The sequence below is a fragment of the Polyodon spathula genome, unplaced genomic scaffold (genome assembly GCF_017654505.1).
Source record: "Polyodon spathula isolate WHYD16114869_AA unplaced genomic scaffold, ASM1765450v1 scaffolds_68, whole genome shotgun sequence".
NCBI lineage: Eukaryota > Metazoa > Chordata > Actinopteri > Acipenseriformes > Polyodontidae > Polyodon > Polyodon spathula.
The window spans coordinates 11752-27648 of NW_024471562.1; the positions used below are offsets into that span (position 1 = coordinate 11752).

The 15897-nt window shown below is 43.9% G+C and overlaps 2 long non-coding RNA genes across 2 annotated transcripts; both read left to right on the forward strand.

Annotated features, from left to right (window-relative positions):
• Nucleotides 1-2010: 2010 nt before the first annotated feature.
• Nucleotides 2011-2466, forward strand: LOC121307996. The gene is made up of 3 exons (XR_005948443.1): nt 2011-2135; nt 2211-2329; nt 2424-2466. It is a non-coding gene; the product is annotated as an uncharacterized LOC121307996 (long non-coding RNA).
• A 20-nt stretch (nt 2467-2486) lies between these two features.
• Nucleotides 2487-3435, forward strand: LOC121307997. Its single transcript, XR_005948444.1, has 4 exons — nt 2487-2523; nt 2710-2832; nt 3037-3209; nt 3402-3435. It is a non-coding gene; the product is annotated as an uncharacterized LOC121307997 (long non-coding RNA).
• The last annotated feature ends 12462 nt before the right edge of the window (nt 3436-15897 follow it).

Sequence of the window (15897 nt, forward strand, 5' to 3'; positions counted from 1 at the left end):
TGTGCTTTAAGCCGCAGTATATTGGTATTCCTCATCTCCTGCTGAGTGGAGCTTGCAAATAGGAAGTGTTTACAGCTGAGAAATCCCCACTGACTGAACAGAGAGCGTGGCATGTACTGTGTTTGCAGAGCACAAAGATCATGCCAGAAGCACTCCCAACAGATGGCACCAGCAGAGGAATAGGTGGATCAGTGATACTGAATGATCAGTTGGAGTACTTGTGTTTTCACTACCATAAATATTGCCCCCACGGGGGCAAGTGGTTTTATGTAGGGACATCCAAGGCAAATTTTAAAATTCTATGTTCTTGGCAGACTTCCTTACCCAGGGAGACTTGCAGTTGTAAACAAAATACACATCAAGAATAACGGGACAATAGAGCAAGATGCAATGACTTCAGTCCTAATAAGAGCAAAAACAAAACACAGTATGATTTGATATCGGGGCAGTTCATGAGCAGAGGTGTTTAGTTACATCTGGGGTTAGATGAGAGTCCAAGTGAAATACAAGATGCTACCACAAATGATTCTGTGTTCTGTTTTATACTACAAGTATATGTAAATGGAAATAACGTGTACGTCTCAATCAATTTGGGGATTATTTGACAGCGTACAGATGGCAGGTAAGACTAAGCTTTGACATGCAATTATTCCAAACCCTGCTTTTATGGCCTCTTGGCCCAAGGTTTAATCTCTTTTTAAAAACAAAAAGGATGTGTTTTGGAGAATGGAGCACAGGCAGATTGGTAACTTGCCATTTCTTGACAACTCCTTTTCTGGGAAATGGGAGTAAATGAAATCCATAGAAATTTCAAGTAATTGGATGTGGTAGTAATATTAAAATGCAGCTCTGTGGCAGTATTGTTTTGAACTAGCAAGGCGCTGCTCCATCCTGAAACTTCATCAGAACACTGCAGGCTTGGAATGTAAACAGACTAGTTTTGAAACTAGTCCAGGTAAGTTCTCCCACTGAAGTGGGGACAACGGTGGAAGGCATTGTTACAAAAACACTGGGCTTCATAGTTCTGAAGTGTGCCTAGTAGATTTTCTAGTTGTTGCTTCAAAGCATGCCATTTGTGACACCTGCTGACATGATCACTGTGTGAGTGAACTACCTGCAATTTGCTTGTTTCCTGGTTATACTTTTTGATCAAGCCAACTTCCTCCTTGTTCTAGAATGAGCACTACATCCTGACCCTCCGCTACACAACTTCTGGACAACAAGCTTATGTTCAGATGCAATGCCCAACCGGGGCTGTAGTGCCCACAAAACCCCCTCCCTCTACAACCACTCCTAGAAAACCAACAATACCCACTGCCTGCAGAGCCTCAGTCATGACAATAGAGCTGCCTGAAGGACCAATTGAACAAGTAGCTGTGATGGGTAAGGTTGTGCCTTGTCCCAGATAACTTCCCACCCAAATTGCTTGAACCCCGTGTACTCCTATTGATTAGAGCACGTTTGTGCATACGGAGCACGTTCTATTTAGGTGGTTGTGAGCCATTGCAGGTTATACCTATACGTCTTTCACACCATGTCGAACCACGTACCTCTCCTTCTTGTTAGAAGTTGGGTGTTGCGGCGTTTGGAGGTGTGGGGAGGTGAAGCAGGGGGGGCGACACGGGTATGGAGTTAGACCGATGGGATTGGCGTGTGGAAGGGATTGTGAAGTTCTACGACAATGTATAAAAAGTCGGAACAGAATGACAAACGAAAATTTTTTCGAGCACAATAGAGATACGGGACATTTATTGGAGGTGAAACACGAGCGGAGGAAAGAGAGAGCAGCGAGGGAGCAAGGGGCAGAGAGGGAGGGAACTAAGAGAAGAAACGAACGCAAGGGAGTTAGAGGAGAGAGGGTGTGAACACGGCAGGAGGAGGAGGTGTTGCTTTTAAACTTCCTATGCATGTAAATACCCTCGCTTGTGCTCTCTCTCTCCTCCCTTGATTCTCTTCCAGAATGGGAATTATGTCCTGACCCTAGTATATGTAACAGGTGCAGATGAAATGTCCAACCAGTGCAGCTTTACCAACAGGCTCCCCCCTCCCTCCCTTTGGGGTTTCTGTCCTCTGCAGTGATACTTGCATGACAGTGGAGCTTCCTGGGGGACTGCTACAAGATATCCATTTAATGGGTGAGTTGGCTTGGTACACAGTAATGTGGGTGCTGTGAAATGGAAAGCATGCTCTAAATGTGGCATCTGTTGTAGATGAATCCAACAACTTGGTAGCTGTTATCGGTGCCCCCAAGACTTGTGGCTACAGTTTGAAGGGAAATGGCAAAAACATCTTGACTGCTCCTTACAAGGCCTGTCATGTCAAGATCCTGGTAAGCTGAGGGCAATTGCAGCTGTGATTCCCCATTTTTATTGCAAAGTGATCAAAATCCTGTCAAGAATGACCAACTCTCTTTTCACTTCTAGAACAACTTCTATATCCTGAGAGTCCTCTACACAACTTTTACTGGGGAGCGCGGAGATATACAAGCCAAATGTCCTGTTCCTGGTCTAGTACCACATGTGGGTGAGTGTTTGTTCACTGGACACAAAATACCAGAGTGCTCAAGTCTGGTGTTGCTTGTCTGCCAATGCTGTTGCTGCATCATGTTGCTTTGTATTGAATACAATGTGCCCCTACACAAGATATTAACACCTAAACTACAGGGTCTTCCCTGTACAACCTATAACATTGAAGTTTACTCTCTTGCAGGGTGCAAGATACCAAGAAGTCAGCAGTTGGCTTGTGGTCCACCTAATGTTGATCCACAACGGTGTGTGGCCAATGGATGTTGTGTGGATGCAAGAACTTCCCATTGTTACTATCCTTTGGATGGTATGGCTTGGTTTTACACTTTTGATATAGCACTGCTCATCTAATGAGCTGTCCAGAGTAACTTTGAACAGCTTGTATAGGAAAACTTTGAGGGTGGAGGAGATAATTGACCTGATTTCCACCCTTACTGTACAGGGGACTGGTCCTTCAGGTAAATGGTTTCATTATTTTGCATTAATGGTTTCTTTGCTTCCTGCTTTTCAGCGTGCACTGCAGATGGGCATTTTGTATTCTCCGTATACCGCACCTCAACCAAGCCAGAAATTGATCCGAGCAGTCTAGTAATTGCAGGAAACCATTCATGTGTCCCTGTAATCTGCACTCCAGACTTTGCGGTCTTCAAATTTCCTGTGACTGGCTGTGGGACACGTGTCTTTGTAAGTTCACTCCTCCTGGGGTTTGGGTTAGTACTAGGACTTCTAGGCTGCAATGCTTTTTACAGCCATATGTCTAAGGGGGGTGTTGGGGTGCTAATCTACTGGAATGCCACTGGTTTTGGGCTGGCCAGGTTGATTACAATCCTCAACTGCTTCAGTGTTCTCACTTTGTAATCATTTTTTTTTCTGTAGACTGTGGCGGAGACTACAATCTATCTTGCTGAAGTTCATGGCTTGGTTCGAGGGACCGGGCAGGTGTATGGACAAATTACCAGAGATGGCCCTTATCGGTAATTTCTTCTACATGCGCTTGGAACAGGCAGCTGCTTAACCCTCTTTCAGCATACTTTGCTGGTTGTAGTGGGTGGGGACCCCATGATCGGAGTTAAAGCCTTTATGGATTTCTCACTGACTGGAATATTTGTGCCAACTGGTAACTAAATGGATTCCTTGTGTTCACTGTTTCCTCTTTGCACTGCAGTTTCCACGTGGAATGTCGCTATTCTAAAGGAAATTTGGCCAGCATAGGTTACTTTTGTGGGGAACCCATCGCCTACATCGTCAGCTTTGGCTTTTGGCTGGCTTGGGGTTAGGTTAAGGATTGCCACAGGTAATTGAACATGATGCGTAACTTCTCCCATTTGGTCTGGTTTGGCATCATGTCTGGTAATGACTGCTAGATTTGACTGGCTCAATTTCCTCTTTCAATGGCTGGTGTGTTACCAATGATGCACCTCTCTTGCAGATGCCAGCTACACCAGCTTCTACCCACAGTCCCATCTGCCCCTGAGCGTCTTGCTTGGAAGCAAGGTGTATCTGGAAGTGCAGCTTGTGAACCCTCCTAACCCCAGTGTAGTTCTGCTGGTCCACTACTGCATCGCCTATCCCCGGTCCTCTCAAGCTGCCTGGGTGATCATCTATGAAGGTGAGTATCCTGAGTGTCTCCCTTTGTCTGGACAAGGGTCAAATCAGGCCAGTGGATCTTGTCCAGCAGCATATGTGTTTTTGTTTTTTGTTTTGTTTGTTTACCATGCTAATCCACAGACCATGAGGACCAAAGCAGAGGGCAATCCTATTTGACAGAGTTGGGAACAGGAGGCAGAGAAGCAGCAGAACGGACAGGGGTGGGAAACCATTTTCCCCCCAACAAGCAACTGCCAGATGTGACCATTAACCAGTTCAGCAACTGGTTAGGTGACTGGCTGCAAACATCTAAATTAAATCTTTGCAAGCTAGACTGTTGCAGCTGCTAGCATTACAATATGGCTACCATGCACTTCAAGCCTCCTAGTTGGCAGCTGTAGGACTCCCTTCTGAATTTCTCCCCCCCAGTTGTCCAAACATCCTGGATTACAGCAGTGCTGCTGGCCTCCATGTCAAATACAATAACATGCCTGTATCCAAGCACATTCGACGCTTTGAAATAGAAATCTTCCAGTTCCTGGACTACAAGACCAAGCAGCGTTTGGATGAGGAAGTGAGGTTAATAGTGGTCCAATTGTATAGACTCAAGCTTGCTTCCAAATGCCTAGTCATAAATGGTATATTAGACCAAAGCAGATCTACAGCTGCTCCTAACTCCATTTACTTTCTTTTTAGATCTATTTCATGTGTTCAACCGAAGTGTGTTCCCCGGAACGTCGTGTTTGCAATGAAGGATGCTTTGATGGAAGAGGGATGGGCAGGGGCACAACCCTATGGTTCCTGAAAAAACCTCCACCTCCATACCAGGACTTGTTTGAGACAGAGTCCCCCGAAGTATTAAGTCCTAGCTGGGACTTGGTTAAAATTTTGGGGCACAGGGATCTTGTCCCTTCCACAGAGAGGCCCCGAACATGTTCCCATCATCAAGATGTGCTGGAGGGACCAAAGTGCAGGACACGAGCCCTGTCCTGGGGAAATCAAAACAGCCGCAGGACCAAGCGAGCTGCTCCTGGTACCATGTTACCTGGCCGTTGACCAGTGCTGGTGCGAAGGAACCTTCATTGGCTTTTCCAGCCGGGATGGATGTGCCCCCATGAACAAGGGCAAGTGAGTTGAGATTCTAGCTGCATTGAAGCAGTAACTAGGCCTTTTTCATGTGGTGTTGCTCCGTTCTGGCCCTGGGCCAAAGCCAGACTGCCTGGGCCAAAGCCAGAACTGAAGCTTCATTGTATTCCTCCCTTGCTCACAGTTGCTTTGCCACTAACTTTTGCTTCCTCTTGCAGAGAAGCACTGGACACACTTCCATGGTCTCCTGTGGCTGCTTGGTTTGCTGGTCCTGGTATCTGTTATAATGCTCTTCCTCAAATGGATTGGCTTGCAAATTGTCAGGTCCTAGAGAAGCAGTCTCTAACTTGAATAAACCTTTATCTTGTGTTAATTCTGTAGTGGTTTGTGGGTTTTCTTAATTTCAATTCCTCCACCAAATAGAGGGGGGTCACATATCTAAGTAGGATTAGAGATGCCGATTTATCCAACATGTTGGATTTGCTGTTTGCAGTAAACTGAGGTTTAATACCCTGAAGTGACAGCTGCATTGTTTTTTGAGCACTCGAGACCTCTTCTGCTGGTGCCAGTAAAGGCGCTGGTACATTGCCATTTGCTGTGCAATTCAGTAGTGCCCTAAGGGTTCACTTGTGTTTATCCAAATACTACATTACCTAGGCTGCAATTGATGTATATTGCATCTAACATGGCGTAGCAGCTGTGACCAAGGGCCAATAAACTGCTGTGCAGTATATGTAGAGATTTTGCTTTAATAGGGCCATCGTGGTGCTGGACAATGGCAACTGTAGCTGCTGCTACTTCTGGGCTGTCCCTGCTGTGGGACAGGGCTTTGGATTGAGGGCAGACAGAAGTCCTCTGACACTCTCTTGCAGGATTCTATTTATACACAAGTATAACACCTTTGCATGCCACTGTTTGTTTGGAAGTGGGTGGGGGGGGGGGAGGGATTGATATACAATGTGATCTTGCGTGGGCATATTCAGGTGGAATACATGTGGCACTGGTGTTTTGTCATCTGTCTTGGCTGTTTCTGAGATTCATATGAAACAATGACATGACTGTTTCTGGCCACTTCATATACCAGTCTTTTCCACAAGTACTAAAATTACTCCAGTGAGAAGCCTATAAACAAGATGGTAGCATACACTAATGTGGTACACTCCAGTATGTGACACCAAATGGCTTGGAGAGGGACAAAGCTTACCTTAACAAGGAGCGCAATTTGATTTGTGCTTTTTAAATGGGGTGCTAAATTCTTGAATTGGGTCAAGACAAACCTGTTGGTCAGTACATGATTGTTTGGTTTCTAAGACCCCCTACCCAAAAGGAACAGACTTGACTGGAATGTCATCTGGTAAAAGCATTAGTGCAAAGTGCAGGGTCAGTTTAATAGTATGTGAGCACAGGGTTGCACAAATTGGTTCATGTGCTGGGATTCGAGTGAATAATTGAATCCCGCACAACCATATGTGTCTATTTGGGTTTGCTGACAAAGGGGTTAAACAGTAGTTTGGAAGGGTCCAAAAAACAGGAGTCCCAGCAAATAAGGGAGAGTTGACAGGATGGGTCTCCCGTACCCAAAAGGAAAGAACTTGACTGGAATGTATCTGGTAATAAGAACGTCAGTTTAATAGTATGGAGAAGAGAGGGTTGCCGACAAATGGTTTGTTTCCCATGTCTGGGGATTCGAGCGGGAGAGGGAACGTGAATAATCAATCCCGCACCACCAATTGTGTCGTTGGGTTGGCTGACACAGGGGTTTAAACTAGATAGGGTGCTGTTTAAAGGGAACAGAGAGCCCTGGACTGGATGACCAGGCAATTGATTCCCGGGGTTAGAAGGAAGTTATCTAGAAAGGGGGTGGGGCTACAATATACTAAATTCTGGACCTGGAAGGGGTAAGATTGGAGAGGTGGGTGCACTAGTTAACCAAGGGGTCATGATTGACAATGTACAAAAGGGGACGGAGCGATGTGATCTGTGTCTTTGTTTATGGTTAAGCTGAACCGGAAGGAAACGTGTTTGTTTTGTCGTTTAGATATACTGTTATTTCAGGAGCTAACACAATCTGGAGCTGTCAGAGGCCAGCACAAACCTGGACTACACTGCACTTTTGTTTTACATAACTGTATATTCACAACAAGCACTTTAGCACTCACTGTGGAGACTTGTGTTTTGCATTATGTGTGGGTGTGCAAGATCGGGACTATTTCGGGAACAACCTGTGGATTAAAACGGTGCAATAAACGGCGCTGTATTGCCTGCTTCTCATTCTCTGACTTTGGATTATAAAAATAAATAACATTGCACCTGGATTACCTTTGTCTGTATGTTCATTTATCAATGCTACATTCCTGCACACTGTTAACTACTTAAATAAGGTGGGCACATTTATTTAAAATAAATAAATCTTTAGATATATTTTTGTACTTTTTATTTTTTCAAATGTGCCTCTGCTGCCTCAATGTACGCTACGCCCCTGATGTTGACAAGGACACAGTGCGGTCCAGTGGTTCAAATCCCACATCTGCCAGTGACCGACTCGCTGTGACTCTGAGCAAGTCATTTAACCTTGTAATAAATGTATTGGCATATTCACACTTTCTTTGTCTTCTGAGGCATTTATGTGCTGAAATGATGATTCCTTTTTGAGATGCAACTGCCATGTGTTTGGTCAATAGGGTGTGCTACTTTACATCTATCCAAGTGTTTTATAATTTTGTTTAATGTACTACCGTATTGTGTGTGTACCATTCACAAACCAGTACACAACCCACATGTAATTCTAATAACACAATTGTAATCTAGAATACGATGGATTCAGCCCGAGAAGCCGACAAAATGTGTTGTATATCGCATACTTGGAGTGCCCAATTATTTGACACTTCTTTATTCCACAATTTGTGATGTCCAATTACAGTAAGTTTCCTCATTGCAGCACTTCTGAAGGTCAGTAATTTACTCCTATCTGTCAACCAAACCAATTCCCTTTTTACTTCCTGGAGCTTAAGAACGGGTGTCAGCAAGTTATTGGCCCCTGGTGGACAAAGAGTCCCCTTGAGCACCTGACCAGTAGGGTCCATTGTGGGTGAGGAGAAACTGACCCTGATCATTGTGCCTCCAGGCCCACAGGAGGGCCAGAGTTAATGCAACATTTCATAAACCACTTACGTTCCGACGAGGGGAGGAGTACTAGCACTTGCTCCCCAGGTTGGAAAGTCCTGATGCAAGCATTTTTATTATATTGTTGCTCCCGAGTATGCTGCGTTGCCTCCAGCTTTATCTTCTCAAAATGACTGACCGACCGACCAACTCCAGGCACATGCTTTACTATAGTCTCTGCTCGGCTTTGGTTTGCTTCCCTACCTTCCTTTATGAATCGAATACCCCAGGGTTGTCTCCCACAGGAGCTCAAAGGGTGAAAAGCCTGTTGATGCCTGTGGTACGTCTCAGATAGCAAAGAGAAGATAAGGAAGAATTTGACCCATTCTTTGTTTCCTTTGTTTTAGTCTTATCAAACTGTTCCACAAGCTCATCACATTGTGGATCACAAACCGATACCCGATGGAACATATTTTGAGGGACCCCCAAAGTTGTTGAATGCATTGGGACATAAAGGCAGTCCCCTGATCAATCAGAATCTCCCTATGTATACCTACATGAGAAAATAAAATCCCGGAAATAAAATCTTGCCAAGATTCTCTCCTCCATCTTTTTCACGCCCGAGAAAATGGAACATCATTGGCTAGCCTGAGAACCTCGCTACGAAAAGGCTGAGGAACAAGACAAATCCTCACATTTCCTAAGGTGGATGCAGGGATTAAGCAGGTCAGATTGCAAGGGGAAAACAAAAGGCAAAAGAAAAAAGGAAAATAAAACACAGCAATAAAACTACAAACAAAAGGTGCTGCTTATGCAGCGTTCTCCCACCACCACTAAACCGCTCAGCTCGGGTCTCCAAGCTAGGCTCTCTTATTCCATCACTCCACGCTGGCTTTGCCAGGTTTCCCCCAGCTAACTACACATGTCCCCTCGAGTACGTAACAATTATTTTTGTTTTATTTAATAGCCGCTGTCTTCCGCAGCCGTGCTTGCTTGTCCCGGTCTCTCGCGTCAGCTGCTGACCATCTTGCCTTGGGTTATTTACCTCGCTTCCAAACCCAGAGTCACTGGGTTTTCCCTGTAATCGCAAGTCCAAATGAATAACAGAGCATAGTTCTGATAGGTCGAGCAACCCACCCCCTGTAATCGCGGTATTAATTTGTCTGGAGCTCAGTACACATAAATCGCAGTACATTAAATGAAAACTCAGCAGTTCCAGTTATTTATATTTTTGTAATCATTCACTTTGTAAAATGATTTATTTTTTACGTGCTTTTTACATTGATTATGCAACATGTTTATGGATTTAAAAATGATGAATCAAATTAATTAGTTGAGCAGCATTTCTGAATAGTTTGTTTTGTTCATGCTAACCCCCCACTCACAAAGCAAGGCCTCATGTTTGTAGCTGGCAGCTACATTAATTTTCCTACTATAAGAATGTTACATGGAAAGGGATGTACGGTCTTGTTTTGCAGGTTGGATCATAACCAATTGAAGGTTATTCTGTTTAGTATTAGGGGCTATTGCAATATTTCTTTCTTTCTTGCTTTCTTTGCATTTGGAAACATTGACTAGCTTTTTGGGAGCTTCACAATTTGACTATTTCTGATGACGTATCCGTATATTTGTTATATGTTGCGCACTTAAAATGTAGTACCGAAATAATGTTAGGCTAATTAAAAAGATGTATGTGTACAGGTAGCCTGTCTAGGCTATACAATATTATTGACAATAATGTTAAGTACAGTATATAGGACTTATAGGTTGGGGCAAAGCACACCTTTAAAACATATAAGTGCTAGTGGTCTAGGACTGGAACACGGCCATTAATCCCAGACTTTGGCAAAGTTTCACAATCATGTACAGTAAACTGTGTGCTTGTCAGTTAACTTTACCACACTCGGTCTTAATGGTTTGAGATCTGCCAATTGGAGTGTCATGACACATGTTAATCACTAGTTTATACTGAGCATAATTAGTACATAATATTCCCCATGCACTGTCCAATTATAAAACTGCAGTTAACAAACATCTTAAATGTACTTTAATTATTACAATGTATTCTTACCACTAAAAACTGTGAATTAGGTTTGAGAATGTTGAGTCTTCTGCTCAGTTTCATTCAGCTCCAAGTCACAATTGGACTTTAACACCACTGTGAAGGAGAGCAGGACTGCGCCACTGTTGCGGTATGATGTTTAAAATAGATTAACTTTGGTCTCCAATTAATAAATCTTACCCGCTATTCTTTACCACCAATCCCTGACCCACAACAACTTTGGGAACATTTGGAGCAAACTGCAGAACCTTAAGACAGTGTAACCCTTTTCACTTGTATATAATTTCACACACAGAGCTGACAGCAGCTGGTTGCAGCTAGATACACTTTATTCCCCCATGGCTCATAGAAGACTGTAGGGAATGAGTCTAAACCCGTGTCTGCTGAATATCTTAGTAAGTCAAGTCACTGATACAGTTTCCCATTTAATGAGTCAAAAAATCACCATCCTGAAAACAGCTACAGTGACAGCATACATAGCCTTTCATACTGAACTTAGCACTGGATTACACCTGTGAGTAAGCTGCGGGAAACTGAGAAAAGTATATTTTCCACATCAAAAAGACACAATTCACTGTACAAGTCTACTATTGTCAGGCAGGGAAATAACAGACAATTGGTTGTTGTATTTCTAGAAGTACAGGGTCAGTTTGCAGTGGTTATTGGTAGTAAACTTAGCAGAGACGTACAGGATTCCAACTGCAAGACAAATGCCTTGTGGTGATGAAAAGCATTTGTGCTACACAATCCTGGTGTCTGTCCAACCAATGCACAGCACTTCAAAAAGAGTCAGTTACTGTACCTGGAATCTCGACATCAAGCAGGGATAGCACTTTTCACTAGGAAAATAGGTATCCAGCAGAGGGCGTCAGAGAACTAAACATTGGCCACAGCAAATGTTATAAGATTATGGATTCATTCAATTCATTTTCCATATTAATTAAAAAAAAGGAAAAAAAAAAACACGCAGTGTAATTTTACTAAGCAACCTGGACAGTACCACTCCAAGTGGAACTTAATATATGAATAACAGAGGTTTTTTTTTTTTTTATTATTATTATTTTTAATATTTGACATCTTTCATAAATGCTGTAGTAGACAAATTGGATTCTGCTGTATGTCACTCGAGTTTCTATTGTTACCCTTGTTCAGTCAGAAAACTCATGCGATAGATTTATTAAAACATAGACGAGGCAACACTGCTACATTATACATATTTTACATGACATTCGTTGGCCTTTCTTTGGTCTCGCCTTTCGAGGTACCCCTGCCTATACATTAGCTTGCAGATAAGTGGAGAGGCTGACCGTAGGGAAGTCATGGGCGGACGGGAAGGATAGCTGCCCTCCCCGTTAGACGAAGCCAAAAAGCAGGTGGAGGCTGGGGAGGGGGAGGTAAATTCTGCCGCACAGAGGGGATATAATGGGTTGAGCTAAGATATACATCCTTTACTTACAGATTTCACGTATTGTTTAGTGATGGACACATAAGATACTAGCAAACCCATTGACGATTTGATCTGGTATTGGAAGCGCCTAAAATATGCTTGATATTTACATGATCTGATCAAAGGTTAAAGGGAGTTCCCTGCCAGAGCCGCCGCTTTGCTTAATGAATGGAATGTTTCGTACACTTGTAGCTATTATTTTGTCATTTGGATGATTTGTCGTCATTATCTTTAAGTTTAACCCTTAAATAATGTATCAATTGACTCCAACTAGATTCATTTGATAAACAGCTTATTTCATGATTTATATTATTTTCACAAAGTCAGGTAAGTGAGTAACATAAGAGACCTCCGAGGACAGCAATGCTAAAAATCCTATAGCGTGACACTGCAGACTCTCCATCCAGAGATGTTTATTGAACTCCCCACGGAACTTCACATCAAACACCCCAACAAAGAAGAGGTACACCCCCATCAAACAGTCAGCACCAGTTTTAAGAACGCAGAAGTTTATGGTATTGCCTAAACCTGTTGGAAGTTCCAGCAACATAAAAAATTATCGAAACATTCAGTAACTGCTGGTTTGCTGGGCACCAGCATTAGGGCATACACTACATTGACCAGAGACACAATTCACTTTTAAGGTTTGAAAACATTTTGAGGAATAACAAGGTCATACACGGAGCAAACGTGAAGCAATATTTATTTGTAGGCCATTTTATTTCAAATTAAAATGAATGTTGCCTGCTTTTGCTCTGCTCATTGCATGCACAAATATTTCTCTTAAGTAAACAGTTGACTTTTTCCCCAGAAAAAAAAGTGATATACCAGTAATGTTTTAGCTTTTGTGAAAATGGGCTGTCCCTCATTTGACAGATTATTTATTTATTACCCAAATTCCATCCCTGACATGTCTTCTCTTGCAGATCAGTTTCAGTCACAATGGAAAGGGCCCTTCTCGCAGACTTCAACAGATGGTTTATAGTCAGCACTTGTTAGCAGGTGCTTCTGTAATCCAACACAGCCCATATTACTGATTTTTCAAGTCTCACAAGATAACTCTACGCGAAACTCTGGAGAATAGACTTTCCATTAAAAATTTCTCAGAGGACAGTAATCCCGCTTAACCTATGATGGCTGTACACTCTAGTGACAGAGTAAGGCAGGTGTTTATAATTCTGTTCAACCTCTTTTGTCACTGTGCAATTGCTATTTCCTTTCAAACCAAGAGTCACGGGAGAGTGGTGACGTTGTAAGAGAGTGAGTACACAGCTGCAGCCTAAGTGTACTAATTGACTAGCAAGTAGAGAAGACATGGGAATTCACAGCTTCTAGGTCACAGGCAGAGGTCTCAGTATGGACTCCACTAGGTGGGTTGGAGGGCAGGCTAGTCGGGGCGGTGGTGAAGGTGGTCCCATTGCCTCCTACTGTAGCCATGGCCACGCTGGCAGCGGTGCAGGGCACCCTGGCAGTAACAATGCTGGTAGTGGCAATGCTGGCAGCGGTGCGGGCCACTATGGAGGAACAGCATTCTAGCAGTGATCGTACTGGTCTCTCTTGATCCTTGAAGGGGGCAGCACACCGTTTAATGCCCGAGTCCTCCACAGGCGAGGCACCATTCCTGGTCATCGAGGTAGTTGGGGAGGGCTTGCAGCCCACCCCTGTAGAAGTCAGAGATGCCGGTCTCCAGCTTCAGGGCTGACGGCACTGAGCACGGGCTGTGGGGATGCTGGGCACTCTAGTAGCGGCAAGACAGTCAGCTGTTTTTCCTGCTCTTGGAGGAGGCAATTGACCACAAAGTGCCCTGACTCCCCGCAGGCGAGACACCAACCCGAGGCCTTGAGAGCAATGAGGAAGACATCTAAAGCCGCTCTCCCACAGCACTGGGAAGGATGGGGAATCCACCTTTGGCGTTTGGAGAGCCTTCAGGCAGAGACATTCCTCACATAACCACCTCCTGCCCAAAGTAGGCCTCCGTGAAGAGGAGGTCTGCCCATGGGCACTCCCCATAAATATACCCTGCTGCTCATCCACGCTTCCCCCCCCCCGTTTCTGTCCCATCTTCTCTGTTTTCCAGCGTTGTTCTTTTTGTCCAGAATTACAAGTTTTTGTAACTAACTGGCGTTTCCATTTTTTTTTTTTTAATTTAATAAACCTGCAGTTCTTGTCCGAGTCTCCAGGGGTGCTATCTCGCTTCAGACACCAAGTGTGACAGGTATAGCATCACGGCCCAAGTTGCTATTGAGAGGAAGAGAGACTCAAAAGGAAGAAGCCGAGGTTAAGCACTAATGCACATCTATATTTAAAGAACAGACACATCAAAACACATTAACAAATAAACAGGTGCTGTGGCTAAAACAAAAGGTCGACAAAAACGAACATACAGGACAGGACAGGACAGGACAGGACAGCACAGCACAGCATAGCACAGCAACACGGTCCTTCACCTTTTTATCACCAGCATTGGCTCCAACATAAATAACTGTGATTACCCTTTTTTATACACCGGTGACTAAAGCCTAACTAATCATCACTTACTCAACTCACGGCTCCAGCCACATTGCCATGCAGGAAATGAATTTTTTTTTTTTTTTTGTTTCCTTTGGTATAAGTGTTATTTCCTAATTGCTTATGCCTCAAAAGTATAGAAAATGGCTATTATTCCCCACAAACTTTGCTTTTGTGAACAGGACAGTGATATTTTGAAATTTACCTATTTTCCAGAACATTCCAGATAGATTCAGTGCTGAGTAAACTTGAAGTAACTTCTAGAACTTTCTAGAACTTTCCAGTAATATAAATAGTAGTATAAATACAGGGGCCTTAAGCCCACCAGTTCAGTTTAGTTCCAGCTGCCTAAGTGGATACATGTCTGCATTTTTCTGAGATGGCATCAAGAGGCTGCAAGCATCCGGCAGACTCATTTTGCTATGTCTGCGGCCAATTTATCAAGATAAGAGCGAAAAAGTACTCCGTGGAAGCATCTGCTAAGATGTGTGAGGCCTACAAGGCATATTTCGGCATGCCTGTCGGGGATCAAGACAAACCCTGGGCACCTCATTTCACCTGCGAGCACTGCAAAAAAAAAAAAAACTCTGGAAGGTAAGATGGACAATTGTTGCTTGGAATTTTATGTTATAAAATTTGTTAATTTTTAAAACCAAAAAGACCTCAACGACTTGATTAGAGATCTTGGTCTCACCAAGTCCAATGCCGAGCTTTTGACGTCTAGGCTCAAGCAGTGGAACTTGTTGGATGAAAGTGTGCAAGTCGCAGATCAGAGGAAGCGTCACCAACCTTTTTCCAGCTTCTTCACCCGTCAAGATGGGCTCTGCTTCTGCCACAATGTGACCAGTCTGTTCGAGGCAATCGGAATCGCCTGTAACCAGAATGAGTGGCGCCTCTTCATTGACAGCTCATCCAGGAGCCTCAAAGCCGTGCTGCTCCATAATGGTAACAAGTACCCGTCTCTTCCCCTGGCTCACTCGGTGCACCTCAAAGAGGATTACAACAGCATCAAGACCTTGCTGGACGCCTTGAAGTATGATGAGTACGGCTGGGAGGTCATAGGAGACTTCAAAATGGTGGCATTCCTGATGGGTCTCCAAGGCGGTTTTACCAAGTTTCCCTGCTATCTTTGCCTTTGGGACAGCAGGGATTTTGCCAGAATATCCCTGTGGCAAAGTGGCTAGTGGAGGGGAACAGGTATAGCGGTGATGCGATGCAGGAGTGACAGGCAGACAACAGTTTCCAGTGAAAAAAGTGCTTTTATTTATAATCCAGGTCTGGTGACCGTAAAATAATAAATCCCCGGCGATACACAACCATGTGTAAAGCGCGGAGATAACAAAACAGGGCACAGTCCAGAACAAAAATGAACCCACGGTCACCAGTCCTGGGTGAGTGCAGATGTGAGGGTGCGTGGTGAATACACAGATACGGTGGTGTGCAGGGGTGCTCCGGACAGTGCTGACCCTTTGCGACAGCTCCGGAGTAGTGCTCTAACTGTCTAAAGTGAAATAAACACAGACAGTTAATAAACAAACACAACACGTAATCACAAAAACACTGCGAGTTCCACTCTCGCT